Here is a 21,558-nt window from a genome sequence, read left to right as displayed (position 1 = left end):
TGCTTTTGTTCACCTCCCTGTGATTTGTTCAGCCTGCCGTGTTGTTGTGCACATACAATCATACAGTTCATACAGACAGAACACGGTGACACTATCACTACACACACACACAACATCCCTGTCTCTGCCTAATCATACTTGAGCGCAGTGGTTGATGCATAATCAGATATTTGCCCGGTGACAATCTGCAGCAGGCTCGGTGTGTTCATAATGAGGTGGAGAAGCATTCAACACGGATCTGATTGTCTGTGCGGTGTCAATAACAATGTTGGGTCAAAAAATGTTTTGAGAAAAGTCCAAAACCTTTAGGTCAAAAAATATCATGGGAAAAAAAGTTGTAGTGACCTATGAACATATTGGAACAAATTTGTATTGAAAAGAAACTCAAAAAAGTATTATAAAGGTTAAAAAAAATTGAAAAAAATGTACAGGAATTAGGCAAAAAGAAGATGCATAATTTATTTTATTTCCTTTTGGCGCAGAGGGAACTATTTTCTCTTGTAGGTCAAATGCCTAGCGCAAAAAATGTTAAAAAGACTAGGTAAAGGTAAAAAAGTATTGATAAACTGTTGATAAAATGTCTAAACATATGGTGTCGAAATGTCAAAAAGAAATTCCCGAAAAGTAAAACATTTGTTGTCATGGAAAAAGTCAAAGAATATTGGTTCAAAAAATGTTTAAAAAATATTTGTTTGAACCTTTTCATAATGGTTTGCACACTTTTTTTAAAACTTTGCCACCAGTCAAATATCCAACGTATTGCCTTGTAATTATGTACAGACACTGGACTCAGAAAACATTGTAAAACTCACCATGAATTCACAGTTTTAACTATTGTCCTTTTGTATTGAACCTTTGAAATTCTCAAAAGCCTCAGCAGCGCTTTGTGTTTGGTGCTAATTAAAGCATTTTAGCTTGCTAACGCCATTAACGTCAACTGTGATCTTGATTTTGAAACTTTTGGGGTAAACTAAGAGCATTGGGAGCATCTGCTACTGCTCTACCTTCGTCCCCCTTTTAATGTCCACATCAACCGTACGGGGACAGAAAAAGAACCCGCTGCATCTAAATGACCTAAATGCTAACAATCTGCACAAACTATTCTCCGCAAATACGTCTTCACTAAAACCCAGTTTCATCTTACGGACTCATTTTCAAGTCCCGCTCCTCCTCCTGTCACGTCCTTGGCTTACTCTTATCCATCAAACCTTCTCCACGGCAGCAGAAGCCCCTGGAACTTGTTCCACTCCAGAGAGAAGCACCTTGTCCTCAGTCGCAATGCTAAAAATAAATCAAAGATTCTGCAGTAAAAGAGAGAGTTTGTTGGGATTAATGAAACTATCGTTCATCTGGCATGAGGATTTCTTTGTAATGTTGTAGACTTAATGTGCTGTGTGGATTTGCATAATTTCCAGTATCCCATAAGAAGCTTCATAAAGCCGCTCTGCTCCTTCCCCCCTGTACTCATCAGTCCTCTTGTAGGGACATAGTCTGCTCACTTAGTTTTAAGTAGAAAGAATATGGAGAAAAAATACATTTTGGTCCAAATTTAACATTTGAGGATTCACAAAAGAAATAGTTTGTCTGTCCTACATTGTTTTTGTTATTCTCTTTCATCTTTTTATTTCAATGAAGGATGCGTTGCTTTCGTCTCAGCAGGAATTGCTCTAACAGTCAAACAAAAAGAAATATACATAATCCACAAACTGAAGATGAACACAACACGGGAAAAAACAATATCACTGTCATCCATCTGAAAGGCCGAAGTTTCTATTTAAATGATTTCATGTGCATTTCTTGATGTCTGCAACTGGCAGACAGTCCTGCTCTCCTTTTTCTCTCACAGTGTTTCGTGTCTCCGTATGCTGCCCCCCCCCCCCCCCCGACGTCTCGTCTGTGGGATCTAAAGACACAGCAGCCAGGACAGAAATGTGTGAACGCCGCAGGAAAAACGAGAGCCGCAGCCAGAATGGAAACTGCAACGTCAAACAAATCAACAGTCTTTGTTGTTTCGGACAAACACATTTCAGGCAATTGAAAGATAGCGACTCAACGCCAGTTTGCCACGAGTTTGATGAGAAAATCGATACCTCTCCCTCTGTGTCCATTAGACACGTCTCCGTGAGCCAAAACCCATATCAGTAGTTTAGCATGAAACAAGGAAACAATGGCAGGAGTTTTACCAATGAGCTGCTGGTGCCTTTCTCCTTCATCCGTCGTTTCTCGATGCTAAGCTAAGCTAGCACGCCGCTGGCTTCATCGTTAAGCGAAGTCAAATAGAACAGTGAAGTTGAGTTTTCTCATCTTACTCTTGGCAAAGAACAAATACTTATGTTTCAAAATTTGTCAAATGTATCCTTTACAAAGAGCACTCAGGAGATTTAATACTGCACCACTTCACCATTGTCAAACACTCAATAGACCATTAAAAAAGAAGAAGGAAAAAAAAGGATGAAGATCAACGCAGCAGAAGTCCCTTCCTGGCGGTTACATAACAATTCAACACAAAACATGAAGGTTCTGCCTGACATTTGAGAAAGATAGTTTTCTTGTAGCCTTAAGCAGAGATAAGGAGCCGGCAACCGAGGTCTCGCCACCCCCCCGCTCCTCCCCCCCCAAGTGTATTTCACTTTCAGACTTGTCGGCGTCTCAACTTTCAACCCTCGAGGCCCTTTTACTCGACTCGACGCAGCAACCTCTGCAGCCACAGAGCTCTTTGGCTCTTGCTACGGTGAAAACGCATTAATCCTACGGGTCACCGGTGTGTATCGACCGGTGTGTGTGTGTGTGTGTGGGGGTGGGGGGGTGGGGGGCTGACAGTGAGCCATGGTCTGTAGTTACCCCCCCCCCCCTCCACCAACCGACTGCACCAGCTACCTCAATTACTTTAGGATTAAAAGCAGAACTGTTGCTGTGTCAATGTGCAGAACCCCCCCCTCCCCCCTGAAAATCTGAATTCCTTGCTGAGGTAAAAGTGGCAGAAGTTGCGGTCGCTGACTCCAGGTGAAACTGCTGTGGACGACACAACAGACGCTTTTGACTCAAATTTGTCAAAGCAGGCTTCAGCTCCATGATGGATGGTAACGGAAAAGGCTGAGCTGTCAGGAGGAGCTGTCAGGAGGAGCTGTCAGGAGGAGCTGCCTACGTCAGCAGCTCTAGAACCTCTAAAATGAGCAGTCTTATGGTAATTGCCTCAAAAGTATTAAAGTTCCCTTCAGATATTGAATGCGGTGTTTCACATTTCATTTTTTTAAACCATTTCCTCATGTTCCTGAAGTGCCTTCGTAACGACCCGTCTCTACATTCAATTTGTTGAAAAAAAAAAAACATACATTTTGCCAAAATAATTCATCCCATTTCATGTCAGATTGATATTTATGATTAAGTCTCTTATCTATTACCTCACACCACACAGCGAGTTTAACGGAGGAGAAAAAGACTTTGTTTTTATGGTTAAACAGAACTTTTCCCCCCCCCCCAGGCTCTTAGAAAACATTTATAAAAATTCAGGATGCCATTGTTGCCTCTGGGTTGGCTCCCTGCGATGCTCTGTTAAAGGTAAATTGAAAAAAAAAACACTGGAAGCCACAGCACATGAATCTTTTATGACCCGGGGAGAGGCGATAAGGTGAAAGACGGAAGACTCTGGACGCTCAGATCAATCAAACGTCGGGCCGACCCGCTCATCTCTGGGAGGAATCTCAATCCCAGCGTCTGGGTGACTCATGCGGCGCCTTTGAGGAGTGCTAAAAGGGCCGCCGCTTCACGCCAGCCAACGCGGCTGATCTGCAGAAATGCGGATGTGTTAACAACAGAGCGCTGCTATATGAATGCTGTGTGACTAGGTGAGGTGAGGATTGCATTTCGGCAGAAATGTCACTGTCTGCACATGCAGATGCATCAGCTGTAGATGCATTAGGTCCCACTGGGCCCCCCTTTATTATACGACCGTTCATTAAAGGGGCTGCGCTTTTAAACTAAAGTTCTCCTGGAAAGACGAAAAAACCTGCTCCCATGAGAAACAGCGGTTTGGACATGATGAGGTGAAGTTGGGACCGAACACCAAGGCGTTTGAGTTGAGTTTCCGCAATGGAAGAGTTTTTTCTGGCGTTTCATAAAGCCGTATGAGCTTGGCGCTCGCTTGTGTGTCGCATGATCACACAGCCGGTAACTCATCCGACTGACAAATGGACACACGCCGCAGATCTGACCCGAGTGCGTGAACCCTTCCAACACTTATCCACTCCAAAATATCACTGAAAAGACCGAATGCAGGGGTGGGGGGGGGGGGGGGGGGACTTTATTTCTGAAGCCAACTGCATTCAGGCTTTTTATCAGCTATGTCCCTGGGTGCCTGGTATGAAAATTAGGATTTTTACATTTCCCTTTGCTCTCCTTCTTCTTCCATTAGCAACACAACTGTATCGTTCTCGAGGAAAGAGAATGTAAATGAGCAATCTGACAAACTGTTTTGCAACTGAATGGTCTCCGTGGGCCTTTTGTGTTTTTTTTTTTTTTTTTAGGAGACGGGGACACTCTTTGTTATTGCAGTTCTTTTAATGTCTGAAGTATTCTTCTTGTGATCCATAATGTGACAATCGCGCATCGCCGCGCGGCGTTCTGGGGTCAGGGGCCATGGGACGGTTTGATGTTGTCACGGTGAAGGCGCTTGTGGAAAGGAGAAGTTTACTTTGAATATCTCCCTCCACAGTGAGACACCCCGCCCCCCTCGACCCCCCCCTCGCCCATATCTCTCCCCATGGCGCTGTCACTCAGTTCGTTTATCTTTCTCGTGCCCCGAGGTTGATGTCAGATACAGAGCGCCACATTAAAGGGCCACACACACCGCCTGTCCTTTCCCGAAAAGTTGAAATGAGAAGCAGAGTCAGAATGCCAACGGATGGGATGGATGTTCGGGGGGGGGGGGGGGGGGGGGGGGGTGTGGAGCGTCTTATCTCTCTCAGAGCCAGAGAGGGGACCCTGACCTCGGAGACCCTCCAGCCGTCCCTGCGGCTCAAAACAGGTACATCGGTTTCTTATCTTTTGTGGCTTTTTCAAATGTTTATTTTTTTCCACTCAAGGTTATTCTGCCCATCCTCTTTGAAGAGACATTTTATCCAACTGCTCAATCCGACTCCAGTTTTTAATTGGGGAATTTAAAATATAAGCCAGCTGAGCCATGGTTTCTGCTGCTGTCGCTCTGAAATGCTTTTTTGGAAAGTATTAAAAGTCTGAGCGTTCAGTGATTCCATTTTTTGGTATCGATTTTATAAGTTTGAGGCACGAAACCCCCCCCCCCGATGTTTTTAATCAGCCTTTGAGTGCAACTCGAGAAAAAGACAGATAATTTTCCATTATATTACTTATTCCTCAGCGAGTGTGAGAAGGGTTGCTCGTCCACTCAAAATACATCAACGCTCTAAAATACTGTCAGCTGATTGAAACGCTCTTGTTGAGTCTTCACCAAAAAGCGACTGAGCTCCTCGCTATCATTTCCACAGTGGAAGGGTTAAAGAGCCGGAATGGTGTGCTTTGAAATTGCTTTATGTACGTAAATCCCCAAATTTGCATTTCAGGGTCCTTACTTCTGCTGGCACTACATCGCCTGCACAGAGTGAATTACTGTATGATCGTCCTGCATGCATCTTGAGTACAGAAATGAGCAGTAAAGCCACATTTCCTTTACATTCCAATCTGTTGTCCGTCTCATTACCCTCACAGCTGTTACTGGTTGCAGTTGTATTGCGAAGTTCCAACAATTGATAGTGTATTGTTTCCATTTTTAACTAAGAAGATCCTGTTTTTTTGCACATACTTTGCAACTAAATCAGTATGTAATGTCATAAATACTTTCAAATCTATTTATCTTCTGCAAAATGACTGTTCAAATGACTTATTCTGTCCTGCGTGTTCTGCATTGATGGAATCTAATCCCTCATTTTAGCACAGTGGATTTGGTTTCTCGAAAAATATGTAAGATGGGGATAAATAAATAAAAAGCTCCAATGAACAGATCCACGGCAAGCTGAGCATAATCAGTGCACAATATTTCACACTGACAAGCTCCACATTGTCTGGCTAACACTGTCCTCCCACAGCCAGTTTCGCACATGGCTTTGGGGGAAATAATATTACCAGGAGGTTCCTTCATTTCTGCAAAAAAGGAGTATTAAAACACGTACAACGTACCAAAAAGAATGCGATGTTAATGGAAATCTATTGCTTTGAGCTTTAAGCCTGAAGGAGTACATGAACACCTCGGCCAGCGTAATATGATTTAACGTCTCCTTCATCAATTTGGGTCATCATCACATTTTGGGGTCCTATCGGACTTTAAAGAAACGGAGAGCCACGCTGTCTGCTTCGTGAGGCTTAATGTACGCCTCTGCTAACTGGCACTAAACACAAAGTTCAATCGAGGCTTACAAGAATTTTTCAGGTGAAAACCTAAGAGAAAATCAACATCATTACAGTTCATCGTGAAACACAGATGTCAGTTGCTGTGGGCGTCCATTCGACAGTTTGATTCATCTTTAGCTTTGCAGCAGTTTTATTTATTGTGAATGATGCAATTGTCAGAAACTACTTTTTGCAGTGAATAATAAAAAAAAACATACATAGAAAAAAAAAGCTTGAAATGTCTTAAAGTCTGTAATGCATTAAACTTTGACCTTTAAACTATTAAGAATACCAGCAGACATTAGTGAATCTACACCGACTGGTTTTAATGAGCATCCTCCACTTCAACATCTACGGCCTCCATGACAACATTACTACCAGCCAACCCGAGGGCAAAGTGAAAGTGGGAGAGAACAGACAGCGTTTGCGGTCTTGCATCATGCTTGTATGCCTGTGATTGTATGGTCTCATTTCTTCTTCCCCCTCCTCTATTTCATAACATCAGCATATACTGAAGAGAGGGGATTATCTCATTTATTTAAGCTTCATGAAAAAGGGCATTACGGGCTCAAAGAAAAGCTTAAAATTGCTCTCCGTGAAACACGTTCCAGCAGTGTTTCCTCATTACCGTCAGAAATACTGTAGCGAACTCTGCAGTAATCACTGACAATAGCATTTATTCCCTGTATTCTTCTCCACCAGTCTGTCACAGAGCTGAAGCCAGATTTAAAATTACACAATGAAATATACTCAAGGCTACTCTTTGAAATCCTAATAGGAAGCAGAAACAGCCTTATTGGCCAAGTATTTTTCCAGTTTCTATTGATTCTGTCCATTCTCACTATCAATAGAGAGAACAATTGATGAACACAGACAGAACACAGCAAAGCTGAGCAAAGCTTAAGAATTCAGTCCGCGGAAGAGAAAACTAAATATGACAAGGAAACCCATAAACCCGTGGACGACATGGCAGCTCCACACCAAAGTTGGATGAACAATCCACTCTATATTGATAATAATTTTGGAATATCTGTATTTTGTTTTGTTAATTTTGTGTCGCGGCTGAATGATTTACAATGATGTTGTAAGTGTCTGGCAATACTTGGTTTGTCTCCAAAAGGTGACGTCATACCAGAATAAAATGTTACTATTTTTAACTGGAAAATGACGATGCCTGAATTGAATGATGTAACAATGCATTATAACAGATCCTTAATCTCAACACTTGTGATATCTTACTATATACAGGTTTTATGATTATGATCTTGAATGGTCAATGCTTTTAATTCATTTGTAACACTGATGTTTTCCTTTTATTACAATAACACTCAAAAATAATAGCTCAAACTATCACCAACTTACTGAAAGAAGTTGATCTGAGGCAGTGTCAGGAACAGTCGCTCCTTTTGTCACGTAATGTATATGACAATGTTGTGGAAAAAATTGTTTTATAAGCATTGGTCAAAACTGCTAACTATTCTACTGAAATTGTATAATGAGTGAATATTTGTATTAATATTTAATTTAATTATAAACAATGTACCTTTCAATTCAATTCAATTTTATTTCGTATTTATTTTTATATTTATGATTTTCCACAGAGCACCAACAAAACAAACGCCTTCTGCAGCCGGCTAATCTGATTGGTTCGTAGCTATCTCCCAACTCTCGTCCCGTCTCGCGATACTTTATACCCTCCTCGGTGAGAAGCAGATCCTCAGCGAGCTGTGTAGTCAGTCGCTGTTGTGGCTGGGAGGCAGCATAGTCACCCAGGCTCTTCGAGTGAACCTTGATCCACCCCTGAGGTTAAAACAGTCTTTTAAAACTAATCGAAAACAACTACTTCTGTTGGCTCTTGAACAAGCCCCGGCTTTTTTTGGGGGACACCTTATATCCTGCAGGTAAGGTTGCTAACGTTAACGTCTCGTCTGATTCCCCTTGTCCAGACACTCGCGTGCAGTGCTAGCTGATATTTTCCCCGTTCAGTTTCACATCAGCGAAGCAACGTTTAATTAGCGTTGAATCCCATCGGTCTTCTCTTCTCCTTCTGTGTCTTTGTGATGCACGTAACAGTTTAAAGTATTTTATAGAACCGTCAGCGTGTCGGCGCCTGTTAACGGAACCGGAGCGGGGGAGTGGGGGGGGGGGGGGGTTGAGGGGGACATGAACTTCAAAGCTCAGTGTTGACTCTCTGGAATGCAATGCCCCGGTTAGCTTGGATGCTAACGATACATCTGCTTACTATAAAGTAGTGAGCCGTCGGCTGGTTTACTAAGCTAGCTCGGCTAGTTCTTCCCGCTAGACACACACCGAAAGTATCGGCGTTTTATATTGTTGTGCTTGTTGGGTCGGTTGTCATGTTGGGACTGCGAGGCGGAGTGGTCATACACACTTTTCCCTTTTTTTTGTGAATGGACCAGATCAGAAACTGACAAACTTAACTTGAGCCGCCCGTTAGCTAACATCCGGTCGCCTCTCGTTTTAAAGGGCAGTGCTTATGTGCTCTTCCAGTAGACTTGTGTGTTTCGCCCAGCAACTCGTAGCCGCAAAATATCTCCCTTTCCTTGCCAGTTTAACCTGGCACTCGTCTCCTAATGGATTGCATTAGTGCATCTTACTGAGTTGCAGTAACTTCTCCATTCTCGGCAAAGTGCTAAATGTGCTGTTTAGCGGTCCGTTACATCCTAAATTGTCTTTCCGTTGCAGCCTAAAGCCCTTTATTTCTGCCTGTTAGCAGTGTGCGTCGTTTCAGTAGAGTGAATTTATCTGATTTTCATACAATACTTATGCATTGTTATTGCTTTAAAGCCAACGGGAAAAAGGTTTTTTGATGTAATTAAATATGATTTATTTTATAAATAGGGCTGCTGATCCCTTCAGGGCTGTTCATGCCGGACGTAAAAACGCCGCCACTGAGTCCTTAAACCCGTTGTTGACATATTTTTAATCGTGGGATCATTTTTAATTGGCTCAAACTTAATTTGGTATTTAATGTGCTGCATTTTCCCCACATGTTCTATGTTTGTTTATTAAATGTGGGAAAGGCTGAACACATTTGGTGGAATTAAACTAAGTATATGATGGGTCACTTGTGTGATATCGTTCTGCACCTTTCGAAGTCTCAGATATGTGAATCGGCGAAGGTTCAAGGCTACTTGTCTTGTGTCCTAACTCCATCTATGCTGTCAAATAGCCGGTTGAATAAAAAGGGGACTTCACTTCAACGGCTGCTTAAGGGAAATCAAGTTTTGTGTTGTAGTGATGGATGTTCTGCATTAGGTCTTTCTGCCTACTGCTAGGATTTGGATTCCATATGTAGCCACAGGCTACACAGAGTAGTTTGTTTTTGCAGGGACCGACGATCAAATACCTGATTCACATTTTGCATAAGAGCCAGCTGAAACATGCTTAAATACTTCACTAATCCTGCCAATACTTCTTTGCTCACAGATGCCTCAGTGCATATATGCATATTAATAACCTGACTATAAGCAGTGGAGATAATGGACTCGATGTGGACACCATTATGTGCAAAGACCCTGGCTTATTAGTGATTACACATCTGAGCTGTGTCTCACTCACAATCAATGTGAGCACAAATCCATCAACGCACCTGGATTTTTTTTGCTCGGTCACAGTTTATTTCAGCACGTAAGTGAGTGGCAGGAGTCAAGTCCGTCACATATAATGAATCTCAAGTTATGTGCGAGGCCAGCGGTTATCGGCTATTATTTATTATTCAAATTGACTCAAAATAACTAAATAAGGATATTGAAGAAAGGAGAGCGATGCGGTTGAAACTCTAGAGAATGCTAGTTGTGTTTTTCTTGAACTGATTAACCAGAAACGTTATTGCTCCAGTTCCAATCTGTCCCTTCATGGCAGCCGTTCTCTCTCAACTTTGGCAATCGACATTGATCCCTGGCAGCCGGCCTGGCTGCCATTTCTAGAAGTTGCTGTCGGGCCCTTTCTGGTTTCCTTTGATCCTCTTGAGTTTACACATGAACCAGAACATGCGTCTAGTCATAATGATCAAATTAATTAGGTTAATTGATGAATCGTATCGCTGTAATTACGTGCAAACACTCTGAATAGCAATTAGCCTGGAATTCAGTTATGCAGTGTGTTTTTTAGTTTTTGCAATAATACTTTTTAGTTTATACACTACCAGTTAAAAAGTTTGGATTTAATTTAATGAGAAAGTGTCTCTCCAGAAACAGATCCTCCTATTAAAAAAAAAAAAAGTTTAAAGTGTCATTTGAAGAATTTAAAAGGAAATATGTTGCTAGCTTGAAGCCCTAAAAGTAACTTTTTGTTTAAACCGATTTTAAGTATTGCTTAGTTCCTAGTTTTGCATATTTTAAAGCTTGGTTTTGGTCCCGCTGCTTAAAACCAACTGGCGCCCCAGTTGGAACCACCCCCGGCTGTTGGGAAAAGGTGAAAATGAGAAAACGTATGTTCATGGTTTCTAATTTGGTGCGTCGTCTCCTCGTCGGGCCGGGCCTCCAGAAATGTGTGAACAAAGTCTTCTGAACAAAAACCCCCGCTCCGTGGCGCGTGTGTACTATTTCTGAGGGGTGGCAGATTGCAGCAACACCGTCACAAGTTGGCAGATTGCTAATTAGACAGTCAGCTACTCGGAACAGAGTGGATTTAAAAATGCCTCAGAAGGCTGAATTCAGTGGGGCAAAATGCAAACGACTTTGACGAGACGCTGCAATGGGAAGAGTCTGAATTAGACCCAAACAAAGGGCTTTGAGATCCATTAATCCCAGCACCTGGCCAAGAAATCCTTTGGTTAGAGGTATTGATCAACAACTCTATACTCCCCTCTTAGATCTATTAAGGCTATTTCCTGCTCTGGTGCTAAATGTACCCTTTTTCCTCCAGCAGAAAAATACCCAGAGCAGCGTGGTGTTTTTAAATCCACTTTCAGTTCTGCTCTGAATACTCCCATCGTTGCTATGATTTGCCTTTGTGACGCATCTTTATGTGTTAAGACGCACGGTACTTCAATTCAGTGTGAATTTCTCCCCGGATTATTGATATTTTGCCTTCATTGTTCCATGATACACGAATGCTTGTCACACAATGGCCTTAGCTTGTAAACAACGTGTGCATTCATAGACGTCGGCACACAGACTCTTAGGCTCTTATCTCCGAATCAAAACATCTCCTGTCATCTCCAGTGGATTTTAAATATCCAAGGCTATCTGCCGAGTTTGGCGGAGTGCAGTTTTGTGTCGCCGCGCCGTGATTTATATCGTCGCTGCAAGTCCTTCCAAAGCCATTTCAATCTGCGGCCCGATGAGTGCTCCTTTTAATCAGCACATTGCACGAGGCGCCACAAAGCAGCCGAGTGTCCTTGTGGCTGGAGTCCTCTCCTCTTGTTTGCCAATCCGTGCCGCTCTGAAGGAATCCGGGCGGACCGAACGCCGTCGGGGAGTGTTTTGTATTGAACTCCTCTCCCCCTGTTCACCTTTTTCTGTAGCACTCTTACCTCAGAGTGGGAGCAGCCATCCAACTTGTACCTAAGCACCGGCTCTCTGAATGAAATAAGACCGTTCCCGATGATCAGGCAGTTATGGGTGAGCTGTTTACGCCTCGACAAAACCCAACGGCGTGAAGATTTGAAATCAAAGTTTCTCTGTTTGAATCCTCCCCGTGCTGCAGCCAGCTGGTGTCCAAAGTACTGAGTTATTATTTTTTATTCTTGGCTCTAACGGCTACCCGTGTGCTAAGATGCCAGCTTGTATGGTACATGTCTTTCTCCTTATTATATTTAGTTTCTGCAGATTTCATAAAATGTCCTCTTTCTCCAGAAGATAATCGACTAAATAATTTGTAACGATGGAACGATCTGAACATGCAAAGTTAATGGGAGTTATTTTAATCCATGTTTACAAGACCCCATTTTGTTGCGTGTTCATCATCTTGATTAAGTTTTAAAGGAACGTGTCTGTGAGGCGGAGTCTTTTCTCACACTCTCGAGGCTTTCCCATCTGTTTTCTACCAGCACTCCGAAAACACGTAATGCTGCGAAATTATAGGAGAAGTGTGGGAAAAATCAATTTATTATAATATCCTCTGTGTCCTGCGGTTCAAGGTTTGGAATCGTGTGTGCGTGGAGAGGTTTGCATACAGGATTGGCCTAAAAACAAACAAAAACAAAACACATTTTTTTGTTTTCTCAAGATCCCCAGAAAATGGCCTATAAACTACACATCCTGACATATTACCTGGTATTAAATCACATATTTTCACTGTAAGGCTCGATCCTTACTGCCCACTCCCAGTGGCAGAAGAGAGAGCACCAGACGCCGTTTGTTACGGCCGGCTGACGGCTCCACTGACTTTTATCTCGCTGAAGGTGACCAGAATATCTCCTGAAATGACCCGTTCCCGCCCGGCTCCTCGCCTCCCATGGAAGCAGACGCAGCTGCTGTCTTGTGTGTGTGTGTGTGTGACGGTCCTTAGAGACCCTTTTGCGTCGCCGAGTGGATGTTGGGTATCGATAAACCGGGCTAGGCTATGCTTCCACTTTACACCAAGGACCCTTTTTTGATTTAGAGTTTTCCGAGCAGGGAGGTGTCCCGCCTGGGACTCTTTAGTCCTCCGTATGAACCCAGCCTTTTGTTTATTTGGCTCTCGGTTATTATGTTTGTGTTTCTCTGCCTCTTGTGCGTTTCATGCCTTTGTGATTGTATCCTCCTGAGTGTAATCACCTGCAGGTTTCCATTGTATTTAAACCACGTGTGTCCCTTGTCTCTCTCAGTGGTTTTCGTCTAGTTATTCCTTCAGCCTGTGTGTGTTTTTGTTTGTAGTCCTCTCAGACTTTTGTATTCTTACCGCGCATGTAAATTCTGTTCGATGCTTTTTTGAGATCAAACTCAGTAAACGGTTTCAGAATTTCTTTTAATATCCAGTCTGCCTAGATGGAAGATCTATAGAAATATTGTAGCAATAACATCACCCGCAGTAAGTTTTTATTTTATTTTTTTGTAATATCGTGAATAATTTACTTATTATGAAAACAATCTTATAGAGCAGTTTATCTTCAAATAAAATAATTTTCAGAATCAATTAAATTCCAAAATGGAGTCTCACATGCAAGTTGTTTGACTGTCTTTCCACACGGTACAAGTACTAAGATGCAAAATTGAGCTTTTAATTGAGTTTTTAAACGAGTTCTCTGACGGTTTTAGTCCATCTCTCAAAACCCAAAGACCAAAAAAAGACAAAGGATGTCTTTTTATTTTCCCATCACCAGAGCACCTATTTCAAAGAATAGTGTCACACTGTAGGTTGCTGCCACTAAGCTGTTACACCAGCTTCCTTCAGCTTTCCTAAATGTCATTGATTTGAGTCTCCCACCTACAGGATGTAATTTTCTGCCCCACTGCGGTAGCTGCTTGAGGTTGCTCATGCTGATACTTTAGGCTGTAATGCAGTGAAAAGTGAGGTTGTCCTTCTGCTTAATAATAGACTAATGAACAAAGGGCTGCTTTCTCATTGCTGCATGCACGACACGCTTCCTAAACCTCTGAAATGAATTCTAGGAAGGATCTGTGACTTTTTGATTTGTATTTTGTCGGGTCCAGACTTGTATTTTAGTTTTTTGGAGATGATCATGAGGGGCCCTTATTTTCACTCTAGGGTTGCAATCTGCGTTTTGATATTTAACCGTTCACATCCCCAAAGCTGACCTGCCTTGGATGCCCCCTCCCCCCCCCCAAAGGACCCCAGAGCTCTCAACCCTACAAATAACTCCACAATGGCTGCTTTTGTTTTGTGGCCTTGGTGCAAACTTTTGGCAGCAGAGTGAGGGGTGGGATGAGTCCGTGCTCGCTGTGGCACACTGCTGTTGTAAACCCCCTCGCCCCTTGACCCCCCCCCCCCCCCCTCTCTGCAGAACAGCCAAGCGTGGCTGAGCTCGAATGCACCACGCAGACAGCTTATGTCGCGCATACTTTGGAATCGTAACCCTCCCCCAGGCGAGTTCCTCTGCACCCCGCCTCTATAGAACTAAATACCATCTTGCCCGTCGCCCCACCCTACACAACAAAAGAATGGCCCCCAGGGGCACGCAGAAAGCTATGGATCTGTGCTTCAGTCTCATTATCCACCATGCTTTTTTTGACTTTCAGCGAGCTAGTGTTTCAGTGTCCAACACCGACTGTGTCGAATATTACGAGCTGGTAGTTCGGAGGAATTGTGACACTCCACAGCAGCGAGATCCTCTGGTGGCTTGGCTCATGCTGGTGTGTGTGGAGTGCTTGTCCCTTTTGCCTTCTGTCAGTGTCGGTACCCAAAAAAACCCCCCCGAGAAGCCCGATGCCCCCACTTCCTCATACTCCCGGGTTTGCCACACATTCAAGGCCATAATGAAGCACTCTTCTCGCCACCCACAGCTGTGTCTCGCTGCAGTTCTTTTCTGTGTTTCAAGTGTCTATTTAACAGCAGTAAACAGAGACGCCGCCGCGTTGCCGCTCGCCTTGTGTTCTGTGCAACCGAAGTTAATGACACTCTTTTTTTTTTTTTGTGTGTCGCTGACAAGCCGGATGCCTCCCTCTTCATTTTGTGTAGACTTCCCGTGTCACTCACTCGTTCAAACAATTGTAGTCCATAATAGAATTGAGGTGGAAACTTTGGCTTTTGCTTGGCAACAGCAGCACGAAAGGCATGTTTTTCTACCACTCCGTCCTTGGTTGACGGTGTGTATGTGCAGTTTGAGTGTTTCTTCTGCTACTTTGTTTACATTGTGCATAGTCAAATAGTGGGTTTCTCGAAATCAAGGCCATTGGAACCACGAGTCACGATGACATTACATCACATTGTCATTTAGCTCTTATCCAAAGCGAAAGAATAAGTGCATTTCAACCATAGAGATACAAACTCTGAAAAACAAGAAAGTGATTTACAACTCGTTTTAGATAAGAGCCATCATAAGTACAGTTTAAGTGCTACAATTTGTTAGTGTTTTTAGTCGAGGTACAGTCTGACCACTGCTGCTGCTGAGATTTGGGACACAGGGACTGTGGCAGAAACCGACGCATGTTTGTGGGCAGGCGGCTTCAGTTGTTGCCCTCAATGCTGGTCTCTTGGTCCGTCTGAAAGTAGGCGCAGAAACGTAAACCCCAAACGAGCTCATTTAAGTGACGGCATAAACATCATCAAGGACAACTTGCCACTTGGCCAACATAGTTGTGGAAAGTTATCATGACCCATATTAAAATAGAAATGTTCCAATAACGCCAGAAAGAGAAACTCTAAACTAACCAGAGCACAGCGTGGTGTGGTGGAGTAATATTTGACTCGAATAGATCATAATCCAAAGTCCTCTGTGGTGTCAGAGGGCAGGAGTTTAGATCCACATCACTGGCTAGGGAAATATTGAATCTCCTCTTTACCTTATTCCTATATATTCATTTAATACTCCTCAAACCATAATCAAACTGACAACAACATTTTCGGGACTGGAGAGAGCTTGTAGAGAGCGAATGAGATGCCGCAAAGGGCAGTTGAGCCTACGTGGCTGTGGAAAGTAAGGTACCGGGTGACCTCACATAAAGCTTTTATGATGAAGAAGAAGCAGCTGCAGGAAGTGTTGATCTTGCTTTTATTGGATTGGTTTTCGGGAGAATTCCTCACAGAGCTCAAACTAGTGGGATAATCGATCGGCCCGGAAATTAAACTGCGACAATTTTTGATCGTCAATTAATTGTTGGAGCCCTTTGAACAACATCTGGGTCCCCGGATCCCCACGTGTGAAGATTTTGTTGCTTTTTTTCCCCCCTTTGTGTAATATCCTAAGAAACAGAATACCGCAATGCTGGCTACGTTTTTTGTCAGCCACATGAACATTTAAACCCGGGGACAGTGGAGTAAAAGTCTCCAGAGGACAGTGTCCCCTGCATTATGTAGAAGATCCAAAATTACCGAGCACTTGCAGGTTTTTAGCAGTCGCTAAAAGCTCAGTAGTGCCTCGACGTAAAAGGTGTGTTGCAGCCCTGCACTAAGATTTGTGCCGTCTGCTTCGTCAAAGAAGAAAAGTGACCGGCGCGAACAACCGATCGTTAAATTCGCATTTTGTACAAAATCCATTATTTTTGCAAATTACACCAAAAATTTGCAAAACCGGCCGAGTCCGGAGCTCTCAGAAATGCCCGCCTGGTGACATTCACACTTTGATTAGCCTTGCAAATGAGGTTTTCCTTCTTTTGAGGTGAGGAGGCGCACCCTTGGCCTCCCTGGAGACCTGTTAAGTCTTTATTGGATCGGCAGGACGTATAAAGCCGGTGAAAGGTGTCCCAGCTGTGCGTTTTTACCTCCGGTTCAATGCAGCAGCCTCATCAGCACTCTCGTTTTCGGCTTTTTTTTTTGCCGGCTTCTTTCGTAGCCTCGTGTCTGGACTCTCGGGAAGAGTCCAATAACTTTTGAGAGGAAGATGAACATGTTTGGGCATTTGTCAGTTGACTTGCTGTAAAACTGCCCAATTGTTCAGCCAGCTCACCTCGTGTAGCTTGCTGGAACAACAAGATGCATGACCGCCTCCATTAAAGTTATTAATTACGCCTGTGCTGGCAGTTTGTTTTATACCCCAACAGAAAAGGAAGATCCTTTTTCATTTAACGTTTTAACTCCAACAAAAAGTTTGCATAGCTACTTGGGTTTAGGTTTTTGTTCATAAATGGACAAAGCATTTCATTTGGAGTCCCTTGATTTATTTCTCTGATGTTAAATTAGCTGAACTCACACCAACGTGTCCTCCGTGGGCTCTTTTCTTCTCCTACAAGTAGAACAGGAAGTCCTTTTTTACTCTTCAGTGGCCTCCCCACTGATAAGCCGCTGATCCAAACTGGCAGGTCAAAAGAGGTCATAAGTTGCAGCTAACCCGGTTCGAGTTCAGACACCTCTTATGCAAATATCAGCGCGACGTTGGAATGCCATTTCCGCCCCGAAGGGGCAGCACAATAGCTCAGCGGTTGGCGCTGTCGCTTCACAGCGAGGCACAGCCGAAGCCCGCCGGGCCGGTCCCTGCGGAGGTGGTTTGTTCTCGCCCCAATGAGTGGGTCTCCCGCGGCGTGCCCCTCGCCTCCTCCCTGCAGTCTGAGGACATGCTGTGCAGGTGGAGTGGAAACGCTAAAAAAAATGCCCACAGGCGCCTTTTGCCGGAGTGGAAGTTTTGCATTCGACGAGCTGCGGTTGTTCTACCCGCCAGACGACTACTGCGAGTCTATTGTGCTGCCGTAACATTTACTCAAAGTGTCGATGGGCTTGAGTCGTTTTGAATCTCTTCGACATCACCAGTTGGATGACTGGGAATCCCTCATTTGATTCGTCAAAAGTAAATTGCTTTTAATCTTTTAGTTTTATCTTTGATTTCAGTTTTCTTGGAACGTTTTGGCCGTTCCAACTCTACACTTCTACGTTTTCCTGTTTGTTCATTTGAGGCTGTATGAGCTGTTCATAATTCTTTTTTTTTTTTCTCCATGTGGCTTTAATGGATCCTCCTTTCTCTATTTTTTTCTTTTACATTTCCTTTTTAACATCTTGCCTTCTCATTATAAATGAAGTCTATAAGCCCCGGGAATGCTGACTGCAGACAACATTTGCTGTCTCAGTAGAGAGCTCCACACACACACACACGAAGAAGTGCAGCTGAATAAATAGCCTTTGCTGCACCGTGTAACGCTCCGGCTTGTCTCCCGCCCGCCGTACAGCCCATCTCATGCCTGAGCAGCGCATTAGCCATTCAGCTCAGCTCTGACGGGCCCCGTTGGCGATGACGAATTGGATTCACCGCAGCCATCTCCGAGTCGCATCTTCAACCCGCTTCATCCATCTAATGTAAAACGGACGCTTTCGTGATTTCGCAAACCGGTGGGAACGGGCCGTGTTTGCGTTGGACGGCCGAGGGGGGGGGAAGGAGACTGCACATATAGATGAGTTGTTGTAAATGAGGAGTATCTGGAAAATTAAAGCAACCGAGCACAGTTGTCGCTTAGTAGATTCTGTTCAGAGTTTTGTTTAATGGCATCGTTTCCCTCAAATCGAGGCGGGTTCCCGATGTCTGGGTAATAAATGAGGTCATTCATGTGAAGAGGAGGTCTCTAGCTAATCCTCACCACATTTAGGCAGGCGATTTTTCATAATTACCGACAAGTGGATATATGACCTATAAAAAAAAACAATGCGTTGCATTACGGGATTGTTAATGGGAATTTAGTGCACTATTTTATAAGCATAAATTTGACAATGGCAATTTTGACCATTTAAATAAAACGAGGAAGTGTACATTTAGTGCATTACACACATTGTGTACAACTCCAGCTGAGGCCTGCACACTGACAGTGGGCTGACGTTTTAAAGTGCGCCAGGTATTCTTTTTTTTTTTTTCTGTATCTTTTTTAACCGATGAAGCAGTTAATTATTCACATTCACAGAGAACTGTGCTTTTATCAGAAAGCACAATGGTGGCTTGTGTAGAATTTCCGGAACAGCATCATCTTGAGAAAGTTATTGTTAGCACTCACTGGTGGGTCTCAAAAGGCGGAGAGAACATCCAGTGAACATCTGGCGCCTCTATTTTCTTTACCGTACGAGTCTGATGTGGTTTCACCAAAGACTGGATTAAAGCTAATTGTTAAATAATAAAATACTGTTAAATCAACATGTTTGTCTACATCAGACTTTCAATCGTTCCACCTGGCGTTCCTGTAACTATTCCCGCAAACGCCCCTGGTGATCAAATTATTTCATCAGGAAGCCGACCTCAGCTCCGGCTCAGGAGAATTAGTTTACACGCTTCCTCTTCCTCTCCCCCCCCCCCCCCGCCTCTTCGCAGAGGATGTGGCCTGCATTCGGACGTTTAGTGGCAGTGCTCGAGTGTGCCCGTTTTGATAAATGACCTCAAACGTTGCGGTGTCCTACTTTGTCCGCCTCTCTGCCGTTCCTGTCCCTCAGTCAGCAGAAGTCTTGCCTCTGATTGAGGCATAATGATATGTGCATATGCAGAATTGTGAGAGGAGTAACCTCCTCAGAAGCCCTCTTTATATTCCCTCATTCCATCATATCTGCAGGAGATTGAGTGATATATAGCATCAAAGCTTTTTTTTATTTTTTTTTATCCAAGAAGCATCCCACTCTCTTCCAAAATCCTTTTGATTTTCCGACAGCGTGAGCTGCTTAATATTCCAAACTAGTCGGTGGCCTTTTCAGAGAACTAACACGGTTCTGAAGACGCGAGTCTTGTCTCGGTGTGAAAGGCAGCCGGGGCGCAGCTCTCGGCTTCTTCCAGAGCTCACGCCGAGGCGTCTGTGCTGCCGACGAGTTCAGAGCTGCTGGGCAGACGCTCTTGGGGGGGGGGGGGGGGGGGGGGGAGAGAGACTCTCTTTGTGCTGGTTCTGCCCAGCCACTGACCCACTAAAGACAAATCTGTGTATTCCTCCGCTCCAGGTTTGGGTCTCGGGAGTCGGCTATTCATAGTTTTTTTTTTTTATATTTTGTTTAAACAGACTCCATTTTAGAGCTGAAACATCGATTAGAAGGTCAACAGGAAAGTTTCTTAAGTCGTTTCAGAGTGTCTCAGGATTGAATGATTTGCTCCTCTTCTCCAGTTTTATACTTCTGTAAACTGAATTAAAGCAAAACAAGCAATTTTGAAGATGTATCTATCGCTCATTGAAAATCTGTTTGATGTTTTGTGGATAAAAACGTGACTCGATTATGCAAGAAACTAATCTGCAGATTAGTCTGTAATAAAAAAAAAATCATCATCATCAGCAGACCTTCTCCGTCTAACCAAGAACACAATTAACTCGCATCCAGGCCACGAGCGAAGTGAAATATCTCATGTCAACAGTCTGAGAAAAAACAAAAACCATTTCTCCTTGATCAGAGAGTCTCGGGTAAAAAATCTCAACCAAAAAAAAAGAGAAAGATGCTTGACAACACTTTTTTTTTTTTTAGCGATGTTATGTTTTAAGTTGCGTGTGGTGCCACGCGGGGGCCCCGCGTTTACCTCTTCAGCTTTGCATATTTGATAAGACGCAGGTTTGTGGGCGTGCGTCGTGTGTTTATTTGCTGCGTCTGTGACTTATCGCTGGAATCCGACGGCAAAGCCCTTCCTGTCGGCAGCGTTCGCCTCGAGGCGTGAACGCGGAGTTCACTGCCGAGTCTTGACAGGCACCGAGGGTATTTACTCGGCTTCCAAAACTTCCAAACTCCTATTTACTTTCATCTTGGCTTCCCCTTTGCCGCCTCCCTCTCCGAGTATTATCCTTTCATCCCTTTTTTTTTTCAAGTTGGTGCGCAAAAGCACCAGTGGCTCAAAGAGACACTTTGCTTCTCAAGTTTCTCTACTTTTTTTTCTTCTTCTGCTGCGTTTGTTCATTGTCTCCCAACACCTCCCCCCCCCCCCCCCCCCCCCACGGCCTGTTTGGACGTGTCCCCTCACCCTGTAATTGTGGCGGTCCTCTTTGGGCAAAGTGGACATTTCTACGTATGTTTACTTGGAGGATGACAAATGTGACTGCTGCTACGGGTCAACAGTGGAAGCATATCATTATTTTCATTTTGTAAGGCAGTTCACGAATGGGTTGGGGTCCTGTTTTAATGGGAAAGAAGGGAGCTAACAATGGGTGAATAGCTGCGCCTAATTTGGCCGCAAAAAGGGAGCGACACAGCCCCCCCAAATATATGCAAAGCACCACTACATAACATGAGAATTTACTGTCTATATCCCTGAACACTTGTGACAACCACAACACATCTCCCAGCATGCGTTGCCTGCACACTGGAGCCCTCATTGTTCCCTAAATTCACTGTGGAAATTACCCTAATGTTTTGAGAGCTGGGAGAGGTTGGCGTGGCACAGGGCTTTAGGAGAATATTCCACTAGTTTGTGGCCTGTTTTTATTTTTAATATTTTTTTTGCAGGCGGAAATAAAGATCTGGGATTTTTGGCTCATGCATATTTCTTTGATTTGAGTAGACAATAATCAGCGTTTCCCCTACCATTATAACCCCCACCCCCCCTGAAAAAATTGCAGCCCTTAAATGGACCACAGATCTTCTGCTTTGGACAGTTCATTATGAATAACTATTTGACTTTCCTTGGTAAGTAAAACACTTATGATGTAAAATAGCCTCAAAGTG

General features: G+C 43.7%; 1 protein-coding gene across 3 annotated transcripts in view; it reads left to right on the top strand.

The window, feature by feature from the left end:
* Window positions 1-8,125: 8,125 nt before the first annotated feature.
* glceb (glucuronic acid epimerase b) overlaps window positions 8,126-21,558 on the top strand; it is a 34,839-nt gene continuing 21,406 nt past the window's right edge. For all 3 annotated transcript variants that reach the window (XM_037455957.2, XM_037455932.2, XM_037455949.2), the window contains exon 1: window positions 8,126-8,300. The gene's annotated coding sequence lies outside the window, so the exon portion shown is untranslated. The remainder of the gene's footprint in view (window positions 8,301-21,558) is intronic.

Source organism: Pungitius pungitius, chromosome 4 (assembly GCF_949316345.1).
Source record: "Pungitius pungitius chromosome 4, fPunPun2.1, whole genome shotgun sequence".
NCBI lineage: Eukaryota > Metazoa > Chordata > Actinopteri > Perciformes > Gasterosteidae > Pungitius > Pungitius pungitius.
The sequence above is the reverse complement of the archived record's forward strand: the minus strand, read 5'-3'. Positions and strand labels throughout refer to the sequence as shown.